General features: G+C 45.9%; 22 non-coding genes across 22 annotated transcripts; 19 read left to right on the top strand and 3 right to left on the bottom strand.

Moving 5' to 3' along the window:
• Positions 1-1,194: 1,194 nt before the first annotated feature.
• LOC134996965 (U5 spliceosomal RNA) lies at positions 1,195-1,307 on the bottom strand. Its single transcript, XR_010199523.1, has one exon. It is a non-coding gene; the product is annotated as a U5 spliceosomal RNA (small nuclear RNA).
• A 286-nt stretch (positions 1,308-1,593) lies between these two features.
• Positions 1,594-1,710, bottom strand: LOC134996969 (U5 spliceosomal RNA). Its single transcript, XR_010199527.1, has one exon. It is a non-coding gene; the product is annotated as a U5 spliceosomal RNA (small nuclear RNA).
• Positions 1,711-1,980: 270 nt separating this feature from the next.
• LOC134996906 (U5 spliceosomal RNA) lies at positions 1,981-2,096 on the bottom strand. Its single transcript, XR_010199466.1, has one exon. It is a non-coding gene; the product is annotated as a U5 spliceosomal RNA (small nuclear RNA).
• A 144-nt stretch (positions 2,097-2,240) lies between these two features.
• On the top strand, positions 2,241-2,404 carry LOC134997036 (U1 spliceosomal RNA). The gene has a single exon (XR_010199591.1). It is a non-coding gene; the product is annotated as a U1 spliceosomal RNA (small nuclear RNA).
• Positions 2,405-2,556: 152 nt separating this feature from the next.
• On the top strand, positions 2,557-2,719 carry LOC134997444 (U1 spliceosomal RNA). The gene has a single exon (XR_010199957.1). It is a non-coding gene; the product is annotated as a U1 spliceosomal RNA (small nuclear RNA).
• Positions 2,720-3,393: 674 nt separating this feature from the next.
• Positions 3,394-3,557, top strand: LOC134996988 (U1 spliceosomal RNA). Its single transcript, XR_010199545.1, has one exon. It is a non-coding gene; the product is annotated as a U1 spliceosomal RNA (small nuclear RNA).
• A 152-nt stretch (positions 3,558-3,709) lies between these two features.
• Positions 3,710-3,872, top strand: LOC134997197 (U1 spliceosomal RNA). Its single transcript, XR_010199744.1, has one exon. It is a non-coding gene; the product is annotated as a U1 spliceosomal RNA (small nuclear RNA).
• Positions 3,873-4,543: 671 nt separating this feature from the next.
• LOC134997105 (U1 spliceosomal RNA) lies at positions 4,544-4,707 on the top strand. The gene has a single exon (XR_010199658.1). It is a non-coding gene; the product is annotated as a U1 spliceosomal RNA (small nuclear RNA).
• A 152-nt stretch (positions 4,708-4,859) lies between these two features.
• On the top strand, positions 4,860-5,022 carry LOC134997431 (U1 spliceosomal RNA). Its single transcript, XR_010199946.1, has one exon. It is a non-coding gene; the product is annotated as a U1 spliceosomal RNA (small nuclear RNA).
• Positions 5,023-5,696: 674 nt separating this feature from the next.
• On the top strand, positions 5,697-5,860 carry LOC134997106 (U1 spliceosomal RNA). The gene has a single exon (XR_010199659.1). It is a non-coding gene; the product is annotated as a U1 spliceosomal RNA (small nuclear RNA).
• Positions 5,861-6,012: 152 nt separating this feature from the next.
• On the top strand, positions 6,013-6,175 carry LOC134997458 (U1 spliceosomal RNA). The gene has a single exon (XR_010199963.1). It is a non-coding gene; the product is annotated as a U1 spliceosomal RNA (small nuclear RNA).
• Positions 6,176-6,849: 674 nt separating this feature from the next.
• Positions 6,850-7,013, top strand: LOC134997277 (U1 spliceosomal RNA). The gene has a single exon (XR_010199822.1). It is a non-coding gene; the product is annotated as a U1 spliceosomal RNA (small nuclear RNA).
• A 972-nt stretch (positions 7,014-7,985) lies between these two features.
• LOC134997110 (U1 spliceosomal RNA) lies at positions 7,986-8,149 on the top strand. Its single transcript, XR_010199663.1, has one exon. It is a non-coding gene; the product is annotated as a U1 spliceosomal RNA (small nuclear RNA).
• Positions 8,150-8,301: 152 nt separating this feature from the next.
• On the top strand, positions 8,302-8,464 carry LOC134997198 (U1 spliceosomal RNA). Its single transcript, XR_010199745.1, has one exon. It is a non-coding gene; the product is annotated as a U1 spliceosomal RNA (small nuclear RNA).
• A 670-nt stretch (positions 8,465-9,134) lies between these two features.
• Positions 9,135-9,299, top strand: LOC134997330 (U1 spliceosomal RNA). The gene has a single exon (XR_010199863.1). It is a non-coding gene; the product is annotated as a U1 spliceosomal RNA (small nuclear RNA).
• A 149-nt stretch (positions 9,300-9,448) lies between these two features.
• On the top strand, positions 9,449-9,611 carry LOC134997249 (U1 spliceosomal RNA). Its single transcript, XR_010199793.1, has one exon. It is a non-coding gene; the product is annotated as a U1 spliceosomal RNA (small nuclear RNA).
• A 674-nt stretch (positions 9,612-10,285) lies between these two features.
• On the top strand, positions 10,286-10,449 carry LOC134997093 (U1 spliceosomal RNA). The gene has a single exon (XR_010199647.1). It is a non-coding gene; the product is annotated as a U1 spliceosomal RNA (small nuclear RNA).
• Positions 10,450-10,601: 152 nt separating this feature from the next.
• On the top strand, positions 10,602-10,764 carry LOC134997349 (U1 spliceosomal RNA). The gene has a single exon (XR_010199881.1). It is a non-coding gene; the product is annotated as a U1 spliceosomal RNA (small nuclear RNA).
• Positions 10,765-11,438: 674 nt separating this feature from the next.
• Positions 11,439-11,602, top strand: LOC134997119 (U1 spliceosomal RNA). Its single transcript, XR_010199672.1, has one exon. It is a non-coding gene; the product is annotated as a U1 spliceosomal RNA (small nuclear RNA).
• Positions 11,603-11,754: 152 nt separating this feature from the next.
• Positions 11,755-11,917, top strand: LOC134997206 (U1 spliceosomal RNA). Its single transcript, XR_010199752.1, has one exon. It is a non-coding gene; the product is annotated as a U1 spliceosomal RNA (small nuclear RNA).
• A 674-nt stretch (positions 11,918-12,591) lies between these two features.
• Positions 12,592-12,755, top strand: LOC134997165 (U1 spliceosomal RNA). The gene has a single exon (XR_010199715.1). It is a non-coding gene; the product is annotated as a U1 spliceosomal RNA (small nuclear RNA).
• A 152-nt stretch (positions 12,756-12,907) lies between these two features.
• On the top strand, positions 12,908-13,070 carry LOC134997418 (U1 spliceosomal RNA). The gene has a single exon (XR_010199937.1). It is a non-coding gene; the product is annotated as a U1 spliceosomal RNA (small nuclear RNA).
• The last annotated feature ends 8,212 nt before the right edge of the window (positions 13,071-21,282 follow it).

Raw genomic sequence — 21,282 nt, forward strand, 5'->3', positions numbered from 1 at the left:
ACAGACTAAGAGAAAAGGATTTACCGGTAGGTATTAAAATCCTATTTTCTCATACGACCTAGAGGATGCTGGGGTCACATTAAGAACCATGGGGTTATACCAAAGCTCTTGAACGGGTGGAAGAGTGCGTACGACTCTGCAGCACCGAATTACCCAACTTGAAGTTATCATCGGCCAAGGTATCAAACTTGTAAAACTTAGCAAAAGTGTTTACTAAATAGCTGCTCGGCAAAGTTGCAATGCCGAGACTCCCCGACCAGCTGCCCAGGATGAACCCACCTTTCTAGTAGAATGGGTCTTCACCTAATTCAGTAACGGCAATCCTGCCATGGAATGAGCATGCTGAATCTTACCACAGATCCAGCGCATAATGGTCTACATGGAAGCAGGACACCCAATCCTGTTGGGAGCATACAGGACAAACAGAGCCTCTGTTTTCCTAATCTGAACCGTTCTGGTGACATAAATTTTCAAAGTTCTGACCACAGCCAGAGACTTTGACTCAACGAAGGTGTCAGTGGCCAAAGGCACCATGTGGAAAGATGAACCACCTTCGGCAGAAATTGTTGACGTGTCCTCAATTCTGCTCTATCTTCATGAAAGATCAAATAAAGGCTCTTGTGATACTGCATGGTTTGTACTGTTTTCCATGTGCTCCCAGATCTTTCAAGCAAGTAGCATGGTCAAGAAAGTTCTGTTTGAAAAGAAACAAACATTTACTGTCATTGTTATGCAAATAAACTTACATTAAAGCTAACCAGAAAGCACACTCGTTCTGTCTTTAAACTGATAAAAGAAACCCCAATAATATGGGCATACCTCCCAACTTTGTCGGCTCGCAAAGAGGGACACACGCGCGGCGAAGTCGCACGCGCTCCCAAAAAGGGCGTGGCCTAAGTAAAAAGGGGCATGGCTTCGCGGGAGGACCCGCGATCGCGAGTCACGCCCCCGTTTTCGGCACTGAGGGGGCATGCCCAGCGCTCTGTGAGCCGCTGGCATGCCACCTCTCCCTCTGACTTCAGTGAATAGACGCTGTGCGCACAGCGACTATTCACCGCTGCTCTGCTAAGCAGGGCAGCGACAGACAGAGCCTCCCAACTGTCCTACCCACCGCGGGACACTGCGGCCCGCAGGTGGGACAGCGGGACAGTCCCCAAAAAACGGGACTGTCCCGCGAAAATCGGGACAGTTGGGAGGTATGATATGGGGCATGCAAAAATTGAGATAAAACTCAGTTTTGCTCCTCTCCACGGAAATCTTTAGTAAAAGGCGAAAGATTTGTTCGTTCTGAAGAGAAACCAGAGCATGACCAAGATTCCACCTGTCGCCTGAGTGCCATGCCAGCAGTCCTCATTCAGCTCAAAGTGAGCACCCAATTTGAAAGAAAGAAAGCAGATTTCTCACCAGGCTTCCCCTTGCTATAAACATGGTTTGTACTCTTTTCCATGTGCTCCCAGATCTTTCAAGCAATTAGTATGGTCAAGAAAGTTCTGCTTGAAAAGAAACAGACATTTATTGTCATTGTTATGCAAATAAACTTACATTAAAGCTAACAAGAAAGCACACTTGTTCTGTCTTTAAACTGATAAAAGAAACCCCAATAATATGGGGCATGCAAAAATTGAGATAAAACTCAGTTTTGCTCCTCTCCACGGATAATCTTTAATAAAAGGCGAAAGATTTGTTCATTCTGAAGAGAAACCAGAGCATGACCAAGATTCCACCTGTCGCCTGAGTGCTGTGCCAGCAGTCCTCATTCAGATCAAAGTGAGCGCCCAATTTGAAAGAAAGCAGATTTCTCACCTGGCTTCTCCTTGCTATAAGCATGGTTTGTACTGTATTCCATGTGCTCCCAGATCTTTAAAGCAAGTAGCATGGTCAAGAAAGTTCTGTTTGAACATAAATAAACATTTACTGTCATTTCTATGCAAATGAGCTTACATTAAAGCACACTCATTCTATCTTTAAACCGGTAAAAGAAACCCCAAAAAGATGGGGCATGCAAAAATTGAGATAAAACTCGGTTTTGCTCCTCTCCACGGAAATCTTTAGTAAGAGGCGAAAGATTTGTTCGTTCTGAAGAGAAACCAGAGCATGACCAAGATTTTTATCTGAAAATATGTGTTCTCCCTGCAGTTGTTGTCCCCAGATGAGAGTTCCCTTGTGCTGCCTCAGCTGAATCTCCTTTACTTGACAGAGATGTGCCTGAGCAGCGGCCCTCCCCAGCCCTATCCCAAATCATACTTATTTTGCATAGGCGATACCATGGTCATGAAGATTGTTCTCCCAGGGTGAGGTTCATTCATTGCATTCTGGGTATGCTGACCCCTGTGATTTCCCCAAATGTGGGAAACTCGACTGCATTATTTGTGGTAGTGGGGGACTGTGTTTGTGCTTTCCTCTAGTCAGCTCTGGTAAAAGTCAGATTTATTTGTCTCAGATCTTCCTCTAGCCTTGTTCTTCTTTCGAGAGTTCCCTTGTGCTGCCTCAGTTGGATCTCTTTCACTTGACAGGGGGGTGCCCGAGTAGCGACCCTCCCCAGCTCTAGCCTAACTCCTACTTACCTGCCAGGTGAGATACTATGATCATGAAGGTGCTTCTCCCAGGGCAAGGCTCACCCATTGCTCTCTGGGTGTGGTGCCCCTGCGATTTCCCCAAATATGGGAAGCTTGACTGCATAATTTGTGTTTCCCCTGGTCGGCTCTCGTATAATTCAGATCTCTTTGTCTCAGGTCTCTCTCCAGCCTAGTTTGCTGTCTGTTTCCACTTCTTTTTTCATGAGCCCCTCCCTTTTATACCCTTGTGCACTATCCTGACTTCTCCTCTTGTCTGCTTATTTTGTGCCTTCCAATGCACAATGCAAGCTACAGGTAGTGCTGCAGGGCCCACACCCTTTTACTTGCCGTACAGAGCAGCTCTGGAGCTGTTACAGTGCCCAGCTGCTGCAAGAAATCAGCTTGAATGCTTCAGGGGCTGGGGCATAGCCAACATGAGCCCCACACCGAAGGAGGGTGGAGGTGTTTAATGCGAACTAGGGGTCATCCAAGCGCCGCAAAAGGCCGCTATGCCCTGCACGCCCCTTTTCTCTTTTCATATGCAGACGAGGGTTGAAGCCAACTTTGACCCACTGCTTGGATGACATCACCGTATGCAAATCCATCTGCTGCAGGCCTTCCCCCAGGAATGCTTGCACTAGTTGTTGCATTTGGTTTGTTGTTTGGGGGTGCTTCATTATTAGGCAGCCTTCTGCCCTCCCATGTTCATCTGAAAATATGTGTTCTCCCTGCAGTTGTTGTCCCCAGATGAGAGTTCCCTTGTGCTGCCTCAATTGAATCTCCTTTACTTGACAGAGAAGTGCCTGAGCAGCGGCCCTCCCCAGCCCTATCCCAAATCATACTTATTTTGCATAGGAGATACCATGGTCATGAAGATTGTTCTCCCAGGGTGAGGTTCATTCATTGCATTCTGGGTATGCTGACCCCTGTGATTTCCCCAAATGTGGGATACTCGACTGCATTATTTGTGGTAGTGGGGGACTGTGTTTGTGCTTTCCTCTGGTCAGCTCTGGTAAAAGTCAGATTTATTTGTCTCAGATCTTCCTCTAGCCTTGTTCTTCTTTCGAGAGTTCCCTTGTGCTGCCTCAGTTGAATCTCCTTCACTTGACAGGGGGGTACCCGAGCAGCGACCCTCCCCAGCTCTAGCCCAACTTCTACTTACCTGGCAGGTGAGATACTATGATCATGTAGGTGCTTCTCCCAGGGCAAGGCTCACCCATTGCACTCTGGGTGTGCTGCTCCTGCGATTTCCCCAAATGTGGGAAACTTGACTGCATAATTTGTGTTTCCCCTGGTCGGCTCTCGTATAATTCAGATCTCTTTGTCTCAGGTCTCTCTCCAGCCTAGTTTGCTGTCTGTTTCAACTTCTCTTTTCTTGAGCCGCTCCCTTCTATGCCCTTGCGCACTATCCTGACTTCTCCCGTCTGCTTACTTTGTGCCTTCCAATGCACAATGCAAACTACAGGTAGTGCTGCAGGGCCCACACCCTTTTACTTGCCGTTCAGAGCAGCTCTGGAGCTGTTACAGTGCCCAGCTGCTGCAAGAAATCAGCTTGAATGCTTCAGGGGCTGGGGCATAGCCAACATGAGCCCCACACCGAAGGAGGGTGGAGGTGTTTAATGCGAACTAGGGGTCATCCAAGCGCCGCAAAAGGCCGCCATGCCCTGCACGCCCCTTTTCTCTTTTCATATGCAGACGAGGGTTGAAGCCAACTTTGACCCACTGCTTGGATGACATCACTATATGCAAATCCATCTGCTGCAGGCCTTCCCCCAGGAATGCTTGTACTAGTTGTTGCATTTGGTTTGTTGTTTGGGGGTGCTTCAGTATTAGGCAGCCTTCTGCCCTCCCATGTTTATCTGAAAATATGTGTTCTCCCTGCAGTTGTTGTCCCCAGATGAGAGTTCCCTTGTGCTGCCTCAGTTGAATCTCCTTTACTTGACAGAGATGTGCCTGAGCAGCGGCCCTCCCCAACCCTATCCCAAATCATACTTATTTTGCATAGGCGATACCATGGTCATGAAGATTGTTCTCCCAGGGTGAGTTTCATTCATTGCATTCTGGGTATGCTGACCCCTGTGATTTCCCCAAATGTGGGAAACTCGACTGCATTATTTGTGGTAGTGGGGGACTGTGTTTGTGCTTTCCTCTGGACAGCTCTGGTAAAAGTCAGATTTCTTTGTCTCAGATCTTCCTCTAGCCTTGTTCTTCTTTCGAGAGTTCCCTTGTGCTGCCTCAGTTGGATCTCTTTAACTTGACAGGGGGGTGCCCGAGCAGCGACCCTCCCCAGCTCTAGCCCAACTCCTACTTACTTGCCAGGTGAGATACTATGATCATGAAGGATCTTCTCCCAGGGCAAGCCTCACCCATTGCACTCTGGGTGTGGTGCCCCTGCGATTTCCCCAAATGTGGGAAGCTTGACTGCATAATTTGTGTTTCCCCTGGTCGGCTCTCGTATAATTCAGATCTCTTTGTCTCAGGTCTCTCTCCAGCCTAGTTTGCTGTCTGTTTCCACTTCTTTTTTCATGAGCCCCTCCCTTTTATACCCTTGTGCACTATCCTGACTTCTCCTCCTGTCTGCTTACTTTGTGCCTTCCAATGCACAATGCAAACTACAGGTAGTGCTGTAGGGCCCACACCCTTTTACTTGCCGTACAGAGCAGCTCTGGAGCTGTTACAGTGCCCAGCTGCTGCAAGAAATCAGCTTGAATGCTTCAGGGGCTGGGGCATAGCCAACATGAGCCCCACACCGAAGGAGGGTGGAGGTGTTTAATGCGAACTAGGGGTCATCCAAGCGCCGCAAAAGGCCGCCATGCCCTGCACGCCCCTTTTCTCTTTTCATATGCAGACGAGGGTTGAAGCCAACTTTGACCCACTGCTTGGATGACATCACTATATGCAAATCCATCTGCTGCAGGCCTTCCCCCAGGAATGCTTGTACTAGTTGTTGCATTTGGTTTGTTGTTTGGGGGTGCTTCAGTATTAGGCAGCCTTCTGCCCTCCCATGTTTATCTGAAAATATGTGTTCTCCCTGCAGTTGTTGTCCCCAGATGAGAGTTCCCTTGTGCTGCCTCAGTTGAATCTCCTTTACTTGACAGAGATGTGCCTGAGCAGCGGCCCTCCCCAACCCTATCCCAAATCATACTTATTTTGCATAGGCGATACCATGGTCATGAAGATTGTTCTCCCAGGGTGAGTTTCATTCATTGCATTCTGGGTATGCTGACCCCTGTGATTTCCCCAAATGTGGGAAACTCGACTGCATTATTTGTGGTAGTGGGGGACTGTGTTTGTGCTTTCCTCTGGACAGCTCTGGTAAAAGTCAGATTTCTTTGTCTCAGATCTTCCTCTAGCCTTGTTCTTCTTTCGAGAGTTCCCTTGTGCTGCCTCAGTTGGATCTCTTTAACTTGACAGGGGGGTGCCCGAGCAGCGACCCTCCCCAGCTCTAGCCCAACTCCTACTTACTTGCCAGGTGAGATACTATGATCATGAAGGATCTTCTCCCAGGGCAAGGCTCACCCACTGCACTCTGGGTGTGGTGCCCCTGCGATTTCCCCAAATGTGGGAAGCTTGACTGCATAATTTGTGTTTCCCCTGGTCGGCTCTCGTATAATTCAGATCTCTTTGTCTCAGGTCTCTCTCCAGCCTAGTTTGCTGTCTGTTTCCACTTCTTTTTTCATGAGCCCCTCCCTTTTATACCCTTGTGCACTATCCTGACTTCTCCTCCTGTCTGCTTACTTTGTGCCTTCCATTGCACAATGCAAACTACAGGTAGTGCTGTAGGGCCCACACCCTTTTACTTGCCGTACAGAGCAGCTCTGGAGCTGTTACAGTGCCCAGCTACTGCAATAAATCAGCTTGAATGCTTCAGGGGCTGGGGCACAGCCAACATGAGCCCCACACCGAAGGAGGGTGGAGGTGTTTAATGTGAACTAGGGGTCATCCAAGCACCGCAAAAGGCCGCCATGCCCTGCACGCCCCTTTTCTCTTTTCATATGCAGACGAGGGTTGAAGCCAACTTTGACCCACTGCTTGGATGACATCACCGTATGCAAATCCATCTGCTGCAGGCCTTCCCCCAGGAATGCTTGCACTAGTTGTTGCATTTGGTTTGTTGTTTGGGGGTGCTTCAGTATTAGGCAGCCTTCTGCCCTCCCATGTTCATCTGAAAATATGTGTTCTCCCTGCAGTTGTTGTCCCCAGATGAGAGTTCCCTTGTGCTGCCTCAGTTGAATCTCCTTTACTTGACAGAGATGTGCCTGAGCAGCGGCCCTCCCCAGCCCTATCCCAAATCATACTTATTTTGCATAGGAGATACCATGGTCATGAAGATTGTTCTCCCAGGGTGAGGTTCATTCATTGCATTCTGGGTATGCTGACCCCTGTGATTTCCCCAAATGTGGGAAACTCGACTGCATTATTTGTGGTAGTGGGGGACTGTGTTTGTGCTTTCCTCTGGTCAGCTCAGGTAAAAGTCAGATTTATTTGTCTCAGATCTTCCTCTAGCCTTGTTCTTCTTTCGAGAGTTTCCTTGTGCTGCCTCAGTTGGATCTCTTTCACTTGACAGGGGGGTGCCCGAGCAGCGACCCTCCCCAGCTCTAGCCCAACTCCTACTTACCTGCCAGGTGAGATACTATGATCATGAAGGTGCTTCTCCCAGGGCAAGGCTCACCCATTGCACTCTGATTTCCCCAAATGTGGGAAGCTTGACTGCATAATTTGTGTTTCCCCTGGTCGGCTCTCGTATAATTCAGATCTCTTTGTCTCAGGTCTCTCTCCAGCCTAGTTTGCTGTCTGTTTCCACTTCTTTTTTCATGAGCCCCTCCCTTTTATACCCTTGTGCACTATCCTGACTTCTCCTCCTGTCTGCTTACTTTGTGCCTTCCAATGCACAATGCAAACTACAGGTAGTGCTGCAGGGCCCACACCCTTTTACTTGCCGTACAGAGCAGCTCTGGAGCTGTTACAGTGCCCAGCTGCTGCAAGAAATCAGCTTGAATGCTTCAGGGGCTGGGGCATAGCCAACATGAGCCCCACACCGAAGGAGGGTGGAGGTGTTTAATGCGAACTAGGGGTCATCCAAGCGCCGCAAAAGGCCGCCATGCCCTGCACGCCCCTTTTCTCTTTTCATATGCAGACGAGGGTTGAAGCCAACTTTGACCCACTGCTTGGATGACATCACCGTATGCAAATCCATCTGCTGCAGGCCTTCCCCCAGGAATGCTTGCACTAGTTGATGCATTTGGTTTGTTGTTTGGGGGTGCTTCAGTATTAGGCAGCCTTCTGCCCTCCCATGTTCATCTGAAAATATGTGTTCTCCCTGCAGTTGTTGTCCCCAGATGAGAGTTCCCTTGTGCTGCCTCAGTTGAATCTCCTTTACTTGACAGAGATGTGCCTGAGCAGCGGCCCTCCCCAGCCCTATCCCAAATCATACTTATTTTGCATAGGAGATACCATGGTCATGAAGATTGTTCTCCCACGGTGAGGTTCATTCATTGCATTCTGGGTATGCTGACCCCTGTGATTTCCCCAAATGTGGGAAACTCGACTGCTTTATTTGTGGTAGTGGGGGACTGTGTTTGTGCTTTCCTCTGTTCAGCTCTGGTAAAAGTCAGATTTCTTTGTCTCAGATCTTCCTTTAGCCTTGTTCTTCTTTCGAGAGTTCCCTTGTGCTGCCTCAGTTGGATCTCCTTCACTTGACAGGGGGGTACCCGAGCAGCGACCCTCCCCAGCTCTAGCCCAACTTCTACTTACCTGGCAGGTGAGATACTATGATCATGTAGGTGCTTCTCCCAGGGCAAGGCTCACCCATTGCACTCTGGGTGTGCTGCTCCTGCGATTTCCCCAAATGTGGGAAACTTGACTGCATAATTTGTGTTTCCCCTGGTCGGCTCTCGTATAATTCAGATCTCTTTGTCTCAGGTCTCTCTCCAGCTTAGTTTGCTGTCTGTTTCAACTTCTCTTTTCTTGAGCCGCTCCCTTCTATGCCCTTGCGCACTATCCTGACTTCTCCCGTCTGCTTACTTTGTGCCTTCCAATGCACAATGCAAACTACAGGTAGTGCTGCAGGGCCCACACCCTTTTACTTGCCGTTCAGAGCTGCTCTGGAGCTGTTACAGTGCCCAGCTGCTGCAATAAATCAGCTTGAATGCTTCAGGGGATGGGGCATGGCCAACATGAGCCCCACACCAAAGGAGGGTGGGGTGTTTAATGCGAACTAGGGGTCATCCAAGCACCGCAAAAGGCCGCCATGCCCTGCACGCCCCTTTTCTCTTTTCATATGCAGATGAGGGTTGAAGCCAACTTTGACCCACTGCTTGGATGACATCACCGTATGCAAATCCGTCTTCTGCAGAACTTCCCCCAGGAATGCTTGCACTAGTTGTTGCATTTGGTTTGTTGTTTGGGGGTGCTTCAGTATTAGGCAGCCTTCTGCCCTCCCATGTTCATCTGAAAATATGTGTTCTCCCTGCAGTTGTTGTCCCCAGATGAGAGTTCCCTTGTGCTGCCTCAGTTGAATCTCCTTTACTTGACAGAGATGTGCATGAGCAGCGGCCCTCCCCAGCCCTATCCCAAATCATACTTATTTTGCATAGGAGATACCATGGTCATGAAGATTACTCTCCCAGGGTGAGGTTCATTCATTGCATTCTGGGTATGCTGACCCCTGTGATTTCCCCAAATGTGGGAAACGTGACTGCTTTATTTGTTGGTAGTGGGGGACTGTGTTTGTGTTTTCCTCTGATCTCTGGTAAAAGTCAGATTTCTTTGTTTCAGATCTTCCTCTAGCCTTGTTCTTCTTTCGAGAGTTTCCTTGTGCTGCCTCAGTTGGATCTCCTTCACTTGACAGGGGGGTGCCCGAGCAGCGACCCTCCCCAGCTCTAGCCCAACTCCTACTTACCTGCCAGGTGAGATACTATGATCATGAAGGTGCTTCTCCCAGGGCAAGGCTCACCCATTGCACTCTGGGTGTGCTGCCCCTGCGATTTCCCCAAATGTGGGAAACTTGACTGCATAATTTGTGTTTCCCCTGGTCAGGTCTCGTATAATTCAGATCTCTTTGTCTCAGGTCTCTCTCCAGCCTAGTTTGCTGTCTGTTTCCACTTCTCTTTTCTTGAGCCGCTCCCTTCTATGCCCTTGCGCACTATCCTGACTTCTCCTCCTTTCTGCTTATTTTGTGCCTTCCAACGCACAATGCGAACTACAGGTAGTGCTGCAGGGCCCACACCCTTTTACTTGCCTTACAGAGCAGCTCTGGAGCTGTTACAGTGCCCAGCTGCTGCAAGAAATCAGCTTGAATGCTTCAGGGGCTGGGGCATAGCCAACATGAGCCCCACACCGAAGGAGGGTGGAGGTGTTTAATGCAAACTAGGGGTCAGCCAAGTGCTGCAAAAGGCCACCATGCCCTGCACGCCCCTTTTCTCTTTTCATTTGCAGACGAGGGTTGAAGCCAACTTTGACCCACTGCTTGGATGACATCACCATATGCAAATCTATCTGCTGCAGGCCTTCCCCCAGGAATGCTTGCACTAGTTGTTGCATTTGGTTTGTTGTTTGGGGGTGCTTCAGTATTAGGCAGCCTTCTGCCCTCCCATGTTCATCTGAAAATATGTGTTCTCCCTGCAGTTGTTGTCCCCAGATGAGAGTTCCCTTGTGCTGCCTCAGTTGAATCTCCTTTACTTGACAGAGATGTGCCTGAGCAGCGGCCCTCCCCAGCCATATCCCAAATCATACTTATTTTGCATAGGAGATACCATTGTTATGAAGATTGTTCTCCCAGGGTGAGGTTCATTCATTGCACTCTGGGTATGCTGACCCCTGTGATTTCCCCAAATGTGGGAAACTCGACTGCATTATTTGTGGTAGTGGTGGACTGTGTTTGTGCTTTCCTCTGGTCAGCTCTGGTAAAAGTCAGATTTCTTTGTCTCAGATCTTCCTCTAGCCTTGTTCTTCTTTCGAGAGTTCCTTTGTGCTGCCTCAGTTGGATCTCCTTCACTTGACAGGGGGGTGCCCGAGCAGCGACCCTCCCCAGCTCTAGCCCAACTCCTACTTACCTGCCAGGTGAGATACTATGATCATGAAGGTGCTTCTCCAAGGGCAAGGCTCACCCATTGCACTCTGGGTGTGCTGCTCCTGCGATTTCCCCAAATGTGGGAAACTTGACTGCATAATTTGTGTTTCCCCTGGTCAGGTCTCGTATAATTCAGATATCTTTGTCTCAGGTCTCTCTCCAGCCTAGTTTGCTGTCTGTTTCCACTTCTCTTTTCTTGAGCCGCTCCCTTCTATGCCCTTGCGCACTATCCTGACTTCTCCTCCTTTCTGCTTACTTTGTGCCTTCCAACGCACAATGCGAACTACAGGTAGTGCTGCAGGGCCCACACCCTTTTACTTGCCTTACAGAGCAGCTCTGGAGCTGTTACAGTGCCCAGCTGCTGCAAGAAATCAGCTTGAATGCTTCAGGGGCTGGGGCATAGCCAACATGAGCCCCACACCGAAGGAGGGTGGAGGTGTTTAATGCAAACTAGGGGTCAGCCAAGTGCCGCAAAAGGCCACCATGCCCTGCACGCCCCTTTTCTCTTTTCATATGCAGACGAGGGTTGAAGCCAACTTTGACCCACTGCTTGGATGACATCACCATATGCAAATCTATCTGCTGCAGGCCTTCCCCCAGGAATGCTTGCACTAGTTGTTGCATTTGGTTTGTTGTTTGGGGGTGCTTCAGTATTAGGCAGCCTTCTGCCCTCCCATGTTCATCTGAAAATATGTGTTCTCCCTGCAGTTGTTGTCCCCAGATGAGAGTTCCCTTGTGCTGCCTCAGTTGAATCTCCTTTACTTGACAGAGATGTGCCTGAGCAGCGGCCCTCCCCAGCCATATCCCAAATCATACTTATTTTGCATAGGAGATACCATTGTTATGAAGATTGTTCTCCCAGGGTGCGGTTCATTCATTGCACTCTGGGTATGCTGACCCCTGTGATTTCCCCAAATGTGGGAAACTCGACTGCATTATTTGTGGTAGTGGTGGACTGTGTTTGTGCTTTCCTCTGGTCAGCTCTGGTAAAAGTCAGATTTCTTTGTCTCAGATCTTCCTCTAGCCTTGTTCTTCTTTCGAGAGTTCCTTTGTGCTGCCTCAGTTGGATCTCCTTCACTTGACAGGGGGGTGCCCGAGCAGCGACCCTCCCCAGCTCTAGCCCAACTCCTACTTACCTGCCAGGTGAGATACTATGATCATGAAGGTGTTTCTCCCAGGGCAAGGCTCACCCATTGCACTCTGGGTGTGCTGCCCCTGCAATTTCCCCAAATGTGGGAAACTTGACTGCATAATTTGTGTTTCCCCTGGTCGGCTCTCGTATAATTCAGATCTCTTTGTCTCAGGTCTCTCTCCAGCCTAGTTTGCTGTCTGTTTCCACTTCTCTTTTCTTGAGCCCCTCCCTTCTATACCCTTGTGCACTATCCTGACTTCTCCTCCCGTCTGCTTACTTTGTGCCTTCCAATGCACAATGCAAACTACAGGTAGTGCTGCAGGGCCCACACCCTTTTACTTGCCTTACAGAGCAGCTCTGGAGCTGTTACAGTGCCCAGCTGCTGCAAGAAATCAGCTTGAATGCTTCATGGGATGGGGCATGGCCAACATGAGCCCCACACCAAAGGAGGGTGGGGGTGTTTAATGCGATCTAGGGGTCATCCAAGCAGTGCAAAAGGCCGCCATGCCCTGCACGCCCCTTTTCTCTTTTCATATGCAGATGAGGGTTGAAGCCAACTTTGACCCACTGCTTGGATAACATCACCATATGCAAATCCATCTGCTGCAGGCCTTCCCCCAGGAATGCTTGCACTAGTTGTTGCATTTGGTTTGTTGTTTGGGGGTGCTTCAGTATTAGGCAGCCTTCTGCCCTCCCATGTTCATCTGAAAATATGTGTTCTCCCTGCAGTTGTTGTCCCCAGATGAGAGTTCCCTTGTGCTGCCTCAGTTGAATTTCCTTTACTTGACAGAGATGTGCCTGAGCAGCGGCCCTCCCCAGCCCTATCCCAAATCATACTTATTTTGCATAGGAGACACCATGGTCATGAAGATTGTTCACCCAGGGTGAGGTTCATTCATTGCATTCTGGGTATGCTGACCCCTGTGATTTCCCCAAATGTGGGAAACTCGCCTGCATTATTTGTGGTAGTGGGGGACTGTGTTTGTGTTTTCCGCTGGTCAGCTCTGGTAAAAGTCAGATTTCTTTGTCTCAGATCTTCCTCTAGCCTTGTTCTTCTTTCGAGAGTTCCATTGTGCTGCCTCAGTTGGATCTCCTTCACTTGACAGGGGGGTGCCCGAGCAGCGACCCTCCCCAGCTCTAGCCCAACTCCTATTTACCTGCCAGGTGAGATACTATGATCTTGAAGGTGCTTCTCCCAGGGCAAGGCTCACCCATTGCACTCTGGCTGTGCTGCCCCTGCGATTTCCCCAAATGTGGGAAACTTGACTGCATAATTTGTGTTTCCCCTGGTCGGCTCTCGTATAATTCAGATCTCTTTGTCTCAGGTCTCTCTCCAGCCTAGTTTGCTGTCTGTTTCCACTTCTCTATTCTTGAGCCGCTCCCTTCTATGCCCTTGCGCACTATCCTGACTTCTCCCGTCTGCTTACTTTGTGCCTTCCAACGCACAATGCGAACTACAGGTAGTGCTGCAGGGCCCACACCCTTTTATTTGCCTTACAGAGCAGCTCTGGAGCTGTTACAGTGCCCAGCTGCTGCAAGAAATCAGCTTGAATGCTTCAGGGGCTGGGGCATAGTCAACATGAGCCCCACACCGAAGGAGGGTGGAGGTGTTTAATGCGAACTAGGGGTCATCCAAGCGCCGCAAAATGCCGCCATGCCCTGCATAACCCTTTTCTCTTTTCATATGCAGATGAGGGTTCCAGCCAACTTTGGCCCACTGCTTGGATGACATCACCGTATGCAAATTCGTCTCCTGCAGACCTTCCCCCAGGAATGCTTGTACTAGTTATTGCATATGGTTTGATATTTGATGGTGCTTCAGTATTAGGCAGCCTTCCGCCCTCCCATGTTCATCTGAAAAGATGTGGTCTCCCTGCAGTTGTTGTCCCCAGACGAGAGTTCCCTTGTGCTTCCTCAGTTGAATCTCCTTAACTTGACGGGGGAGGGGCTGCCCGAGCAGCCACCCTCCCCAGCCCTATCCCAACTCATACTTGTTTTGCATATGAGATCTCTATATCATGAAGATTGTTCTCACAGGGTGAGGTTCATCCATTATATTTTAAAATAGGAAGGTTCAAATTACATATTTGAATTGCATCTATGTGCTGGATTCAAATGTCCCCCCCCCTTCCTTTCTCAATTGTGCCCATCAGCAGCTATTCTAAGGTTGCTGCCAATGGGTGTGACACATTAATTTCTTCTGTGGGGTACACTGGACTCCACAAGGATTCACATTGGGGTGTAGAGTAGGATCTTGATCTGAGGCACCAACCGGCTCAAAGCTTTTGACTGTTCCCAAGATGCTCAGCGCATTCTCCTCTATAACCCCGCTTCCATGAACAGGGAGCTCAGTTTGTAGTTGTTGCCTTCAGTAGCAGGCCACTTAACAGGGGCCTGCCTCAAGCAGCCTATTCTTAGCTATTAATTTTGACAAGAAAAGAAGAACTTTTTTTATGAGAATCTACAAGGGCTGCAGCAGGCTAGGTCTAATAGACATCTTTACTGCAGCTTCATCACTCCCAGCGGCACTGTATACTCCCGTGCCCTGGTTGCTGGGTCACTGCAGCGGAGGCTCCGGTTTCTTCCTAAGGTCAGTCACACACAATGTAACACCCCGGTATAACAAGTGTGTAAACTATGTGGAACAGGTCAGGGATACCTTGATGGACTATTCCTCCTTCAGCAGCAGCTCTTCTCTATTCCTGGCAGAGAGGCAAGGTTTCCCCAGACACAAAGAAAGGCAGGCAGGGCTTTGTATGAAAGAATAAATGGTTTACCACATAACTCAGAAAAGGAACTGATTACAGTAGGGAAGGGAAAGATTTGATTCAAGCAACTTAAACACAGACACCATATACACTTTAAGTCATTACACAAATGGTAATATAACTAAATCTGAGATTAATACTATGTTGCTTAGTAATAGAAATCAACTTATGCAGACAATATTTAAGTCCCAGATAACATTGGTGTCACTGCAGGGAGTCTCTATGTGCACGTTGGGGCCCGGTTATGTTGTTACATAGTTATATGCAGCTATTGTCTCCTTTAGCTGTGAACAAAATATTGTAGCTCTGTGTAGTAAAGATGATTGTTTAAAACAAACTGGAGCTGCTTCCCATGTAAATCGCTGCATAGGTATAGTAAATATAGGATAATGTCCTTTGCAGTGGAGTAGGTTTCAGTATAAATATGGATTTATCTCACCCAGTCAATAGATGTTTCTGAGGCAGTTTCCCCTCAGATGTAGGCCAGTCAGCATTGGTATAAAGGCTTTATACTCTCCTGTCTCTGACACTTGCTGTGCACTCTCTTGGCTGAGAGTGTCATGGCGTTCTTACTTGTTAATTGCTGCACTTCCACTGCTGTATTTTGCACTACTGCTTACTCTCTCATGCAATTTTCAGCTTATTTGTCTCCCCTCTCTCAGCTGCTCATCTCTGCGTAATGGCGTCGCCAGCTCTTTCCTCACCATGGCTCCAACTGACTTCTCAAACTGCTGTTCAATTTTCTTTTAAATAAACTTTATTTAAAATGGCACAGGCAACTACACTGTTGTCAAAAATGTCCTTGTTGTTATGGGATATCACACGTGCCCCCCCCCAAAACATGCGTGTCCTCACGCATTTTGGTTTTATCCCTATATAAACTTCTCACTATATCCAGTCACATTCATTAGTGAACACAGATTATGTCTGAAACATTAACATTTATCAACATTTTTAACATCAGTATCTGATAGGTATAATTCCTTTTGTGCTATAGTACATTAACACATGCTCCTGGAGCAATCGGTTGAAATCTGGACAGTATATGGTCTTGAAAAGTTTGTCTAGGAAACCTCAACCCCCCTGCCATGGATGAGTATTGAACTCTTTCTAAACTGTCTTTGGGACATGCTGTACAAAACTGCAGCTGACTATGGTGGTTTTCTGTTTTGCAAGCCCTAGTCTTCTTGCCTCCTTGTCGGTGACAAACCACCTTAGTCTGCTGTAAATACATTTTATGAGCCTCTTCCATTCCATCTTGGGATTCAGTATCACAGCTGGTTTGGGACAATGGATTCTGGAGAGAAAGAGGCAGCAAGGTTCTTCTTACAGAACAGGTTGGACAGTTTCGGCACCATCTCTTGATGTCTTCCCTCATTTCAACCCAAAAGAACTTTTTCCAGATGCTTGTTTCCATCCTTTTGCACCCAGGGTGACCTGACTTGTCGTGATATTCTTCAAGCACATAACAAGCACTTTGTCTTGGAATTACAAGTTGACTGATCCTATAATGAGTATTAGGATCCACACTACATCGAACCAACTGTCCTTTCTCTTCAAACAGCCTTTCTCGCTGTCTCAACAACTTCAGGAGTTCTGGCGAGGATTCTTGCCTTTGTCGCTTGGTCAGGTATTTCCCAATCTTCAGTAAGGCTTTGAGGTGTCTTATCATCTGACTTTTATCTTGCAGGTGGTCAAAACTGGTTCCTTGAATAGGTTGCTCACAGTTTCTAGAACTGGATGCTATATTATTCATGCCTAACATTGAAGCATTCTTTCGGATAATCTGGACACTGGAGATGGGCATTTCTATCATTATTTGGCTAGCCTTATTTTTTTCATGTTCCTCTCTTACAGATAATTCTGTTATCATTCTTCCCTTTTGTTTGGCTATCCCAGGTTGAAGGCCTTGTTTCTCCTGGAGCTTGTCAGTTTGAAACTCTCCTTGGAGTGCTGCTACGAGCTCCTCACAGCAGTTCCGCAACACATTCATGCCCACTATCACTGGAGGCAATCCATCATCTTGGGCAGTGGTGATGATGAAGCCTTGCTGTGGTAGCACTGTTCGTCCGATTTGAATTTCAGCTTCCCAGTATCCTTTGCAAGGGATGCAGTGCCCATTGCTTGCAATCGGGTTTATCAATGTGGAAGTTGACGGAAACATCTGTTCCTCAGTCCAATGCTGCTCAAACTGTGTTGCTTGTATTGTGGTCACTTGTGATCCAGTGTCTAAGAGAGCGGGCATTGAGACTCCATTGATGCAAACTTGAACCACCGGGCATTGGCTAACATAACGGGTTAACCACATGAATTTGGAGTTTAAATGATCTGGCTGCTCAAATTCTCTCTTAATTTGTCCGCTTCCTTCACAGCTTTGAAAAATGGGTCGCCTTTGGGAGGCAAAGTGGCTGGAAAAAAGTGTCTCCCTGTTTCTATGTAGGTCCCATTGGGAACTGTTCAGTGGTCTCCTCTCCTGGCACCATTCCATTTCTTCATGGAGCAGTGCCTGCTGTCTCTTCAGAATCTGCAGGTCTCTGCGCATCTCTGTCACACCACGTGTCAGTTCAGCCAGCAGACTTCGTAACTCACTAGAAGAGTCAAATATGCATGTCTTTGAACATGGCACTGTCACTCCTTTTACTGTAGGTGGGTAAGTAGCTCCTTTAAAACTTGACTCCTGGGCATCAGAATTCTCTTGATACCGTGGCATCTCTGGAATAGACTCTTGTGGAACAGCCCCTGAAGTAAGACTGGAGCCTAGAACTTTAATCGCAGCCTCTTTAAAATCCAGGAATGTGCTTCCAGGCTTCTGCAATCTCAATAGTCGCAGCTGAGTTTTTACAAATTCGCCCCTTGCAACTTCAGTGAACTGGTCCAATAACATTTTCTCTTTGTCATGCACTTCCTCAGGGTCTGCTTGCTGAACATCTCTGAGTGCTTCCTGAAAGCTGAGGGCATAGCCCCGTAGTGACTCTCCTGGTTGTTGCTTTCGAGCAAAGAAGTGCATTTTAAGTTCTGACACTGTCCTTGTGTCAAATGTGGTAGCAAGCCTGTTGAGGATCTGGTCCACAGTCTTCTTCTCTTCAGTAGGCCAGGAAGTAACCTCTCTAAGTGCAAGCCCTTTCAACTGTCCCATCAAGATCTCCACCTTTTGCTGCTCTTTCAGCGGGTACAGACGAAACAAAGACTGCAGTAGTATCCTCATCAGTTTATTTTTGTCAATTACCATTTTAATAATCGGGTAAAGAAAATTAAGTGGATTTTTGAAAGAAAACAATACTGTCAATATACTATTAAAACAAATTAAAATGGTAAAAGTTATTGTACTTTAAGTAAAAATAAAAGAGCAAAAATATCAATCCCAGTTTTGGATTACTTTAATTAACAAAAAAAAATGCATATAGCAGAGGATAGTTTCAATCTGCCTACCTCTGGGCTATGGACCCAGCATGCTTCCATTACAGTACTCTGCTGCACATGTAATTGCAAGAGATCCTGAAGCACTCACTCATCATGGGAAAGTACCAATGTGTTTCTTCATTGGTTGATGGAAGAAACATCTTACAAAAACTCTCCAGATTATTGACTATTTAAAGTTTTTCTTGGAAACGTTCTAGATGAATGCTTATCAGCCTTTGTCAGTATGTACTTTTGCAAAGTGTCGCTGTGGCGCAATCAGTTAGTGTGTAAGGCTATTAACCAAAAGGTTGGTGGTTCAATCCCACCCAGGGACGTAATTGACCTTGTTATCAGATTTTGGTGATCTTTAAGTAGACAAGTCAAAATTTCAAAAACCCCTCTTATGGTGTAGGGTACCTGGCCTTCTCTGATGTAATCAGAGTTAGATTTGATTCAGTGATTTTATAAAAACAGCTAGGAAGCACAATTTAGCAGTGGTTTGCAGAGAAAAAGAAATATGCTGGCAAAAAAATCCAATTGAGTGATTAAACAGCTCTTCATTTTCTGGCTTTACTTTTATGCTAACAAATTTGTTCTCTGAAAAGTGTCCACAAAGCCAAATATCTGATTAACATCTTTGTAGGGATGGTTTTTCACCTATTACTAAATTAAACTTGCTTCATTGGAAAGGCAGCAAGATGCATCCTCATTTCAATATCTACTGAAATAATACAGGTTGACACCAGGAAACATTAACGCCACTGCATCCTTGCTGCTTTCTCATGTGGAAGTCTGTTTAATGTGAAAACAAGGTGATATCTAATTAGCACACAGGTAAGGAATTAAGAAAATCTTTATTTAAGGGTGAAGATGTTTCTCACAAAATCGTTGCCCCAATGCATCATTGAAATTCAAGCTGGAAAGATGATTTTAATATATCACTTGTACATTTTGTATTGCTCTTCTGGTGACAATGTAGTTTGTTTTTGTCAATTACCATTTTAATAATAGGGTAAAGAAAATTAAGTGGATTTTTGAAAGAAAACAATACTGTCAATATACTATTAAAACAAATTAAAATGGTAAAAGTTATTGTACTTTAAGTAAAAATAAAAGCTAAAATATCAATCCCAGTTTTGGATTACTTTAATGAACAAAAAAAAATGCATATAGCAAAGGATAGTTTCAATCTGCCTACCTCTGGGTTATGGACCCAGCATGCTTCCATTACAGTACTCTGCTGCACATATAAGTGCAAGAGATCCTGAAGCACTCACTCATCATGCGAAAGTACCAATGTGTTTCTTCATTGGTTGCTGGAAGAAACATCTTACAAAAACTCTCCAGATTATTGACTTTTTAAAGTTTTTCTAGGAAACGTTCTAGATGAATGCTTATTAGTCTTTGTCAGTATTTACTTTTTGCAAAGTGTCTCTGTGGCGCAATCGGTTAGTGTGTTCAGCTATTAATCAAAAGGTTGGTGGTTCAATCCCACCCAGGGACGTGATTGACCTTGTGATCAGATTTTGGTGATATTTAAGTAGACAAGTCAAAATTGCAAACCCCCTCTTATGGTGTAGGGTACCTGGCCTTCTCTGATGTAATCAGAGTTAGATTTGATTCAGTGATTTTATAAAAACAGCTAGGAAGCACAATTTAGCAGTGGGTTGCTGAGAAAAAGAAATATGCTGGCAAAAAAATCCAATTGAGTGATTAAACAGCTCTTCATTTTCTGGCTTTATTTTTATGCTAACAAATTTGTTCTCTGAAAAGTGTCCACAAAGCCAAGTTTCTGATTAACACCTTTGTAGGGATGGTTTTTCACCTATTACTAAATTAAACTTGCTTCATTGGAAAGGCAGCAAGATGCATCCTCATTTGAATATCTACTGAAATAATACAGGTTGACACCAGGAAACATTAACGCCACTGCATCCTTGCTGCTTTCTCATGTGGAAGTCTGTTTAATGTGAAAACAAGGTGATATCTAATTAGCACACAGGTAAGGAATTAAGAAAATCTTTATTTAAGGGTGAAGATGTTTCTCACAAAATCGTTGCCCCAATGCATCATTGAAATTCAAGCTGGAAAGATGATTTTAATATATCACTTGTACATTTTGTATTGCTCTTCTGGTGACAATGTAGTTTGTTTTTGTCAATTACCATTTTAATAATCGGGTAAAGAAAATTAAGTGGATTTTTGAAAGAAAACAATACTGTCAATATACTATTAAAACAAATGAAAATGGTAAAAGTTATTGTACTTTAAGTAAAAATAAAAGAGCAAAAATATCAATCCCAGTTTTGGATTACTTTAATTAACAAAAAAAAACGCATATAGCAGAGGATAGTTTCAATCTGCCTACCTCTGGGCTATGGACCCAGCATGCTTCCATTACAGTACTCTGCTGCACATGTAATTGCAAGAGATCCTGAAGTACTCACTCATCATGGGAAAGTACCAATGTGTTTCTTCATTGGTTGATGGAAGAAACATCTTACAAAAACTCTCCAGATTATTGACTATTTAAAGTTTTTCTAGGAAACGTTCTAGATGAATGCTTATTAGCCTTTGTCAGTATGTACTTTTGCAAAGTGTCGCTGTGGCGCAATCAGTTAGTGTGTACGGCTATTAACCAAAAGGTTGGTGGTTCAATCCCACCCAGGGATGTAATTGACCTTGTTATCAGATTTTGGTGATCTTTAAGTAGACAAGTCAAAATTTCAAAAACCCCTGTTATGGTGTAGGGTACCTGGCCTTCTCTGATGTAATCAGAGTTAGATTTGATTCAGTGATTTTATAAAAACAGCTAGGAAGCACAATTTAGCAGCGGTTTGCAGAGAAAAAGAAATATGCTGGCAAAAAAATCCAATTGAGTGATTAAACAGCTCTTCATTTTCTGGCTTTATTTTTATGCTAACAAATTTGTTCTCTGAAAAGTGTCCACAAAGCCAAGTATCTGATTAACATCTTTGTAGGGATGGTTTTTCACCTATTGCTAAATTAAACTTGCTTTATTGGAAAGGCAGCAAGATGCATCCTCATTTCAATATCTACGGAAATAATACAGGTTGACACCAGGAAACATTAACGCCACTGCATCCTTGCTGCTTTCTCATGTGGAAGTCTGTTTAATGTGAAAACAAGGTGATATCTAATTAGCACACAGGTAAGGAATTAAGAAAATCTTTATTTAAGGGTGAAGATGTTTCTCACAAAATCGTTGCCCCAATGCATCATTGAAATTCAAGCTGGAAAGATGATTTTAATATATCACTTGTACATTTTGTATTGCTCTTCTGGTGACAATGTAGTTTGTTTTTGTCAATTACCATTTTAATAATAGGGTAAAGA

The sequence above is a fragment of the Pseudophryne corroboree genome, unplaced genomic scaffold (assembly GCF_028390025.1).
Source record: "Pseudophryne corroboree isolate aPseCor3 unplaced genomic scaffold, aPseCor3.hap2 scaffold_144, whole genome shotgun sequence".
Lineage (NCBI taxonomy): Eukaryota > Metazoa > Chordata > Amphibia > Anura > Myobatrachidae > Pseudophryne > Pseudophryne corroboree.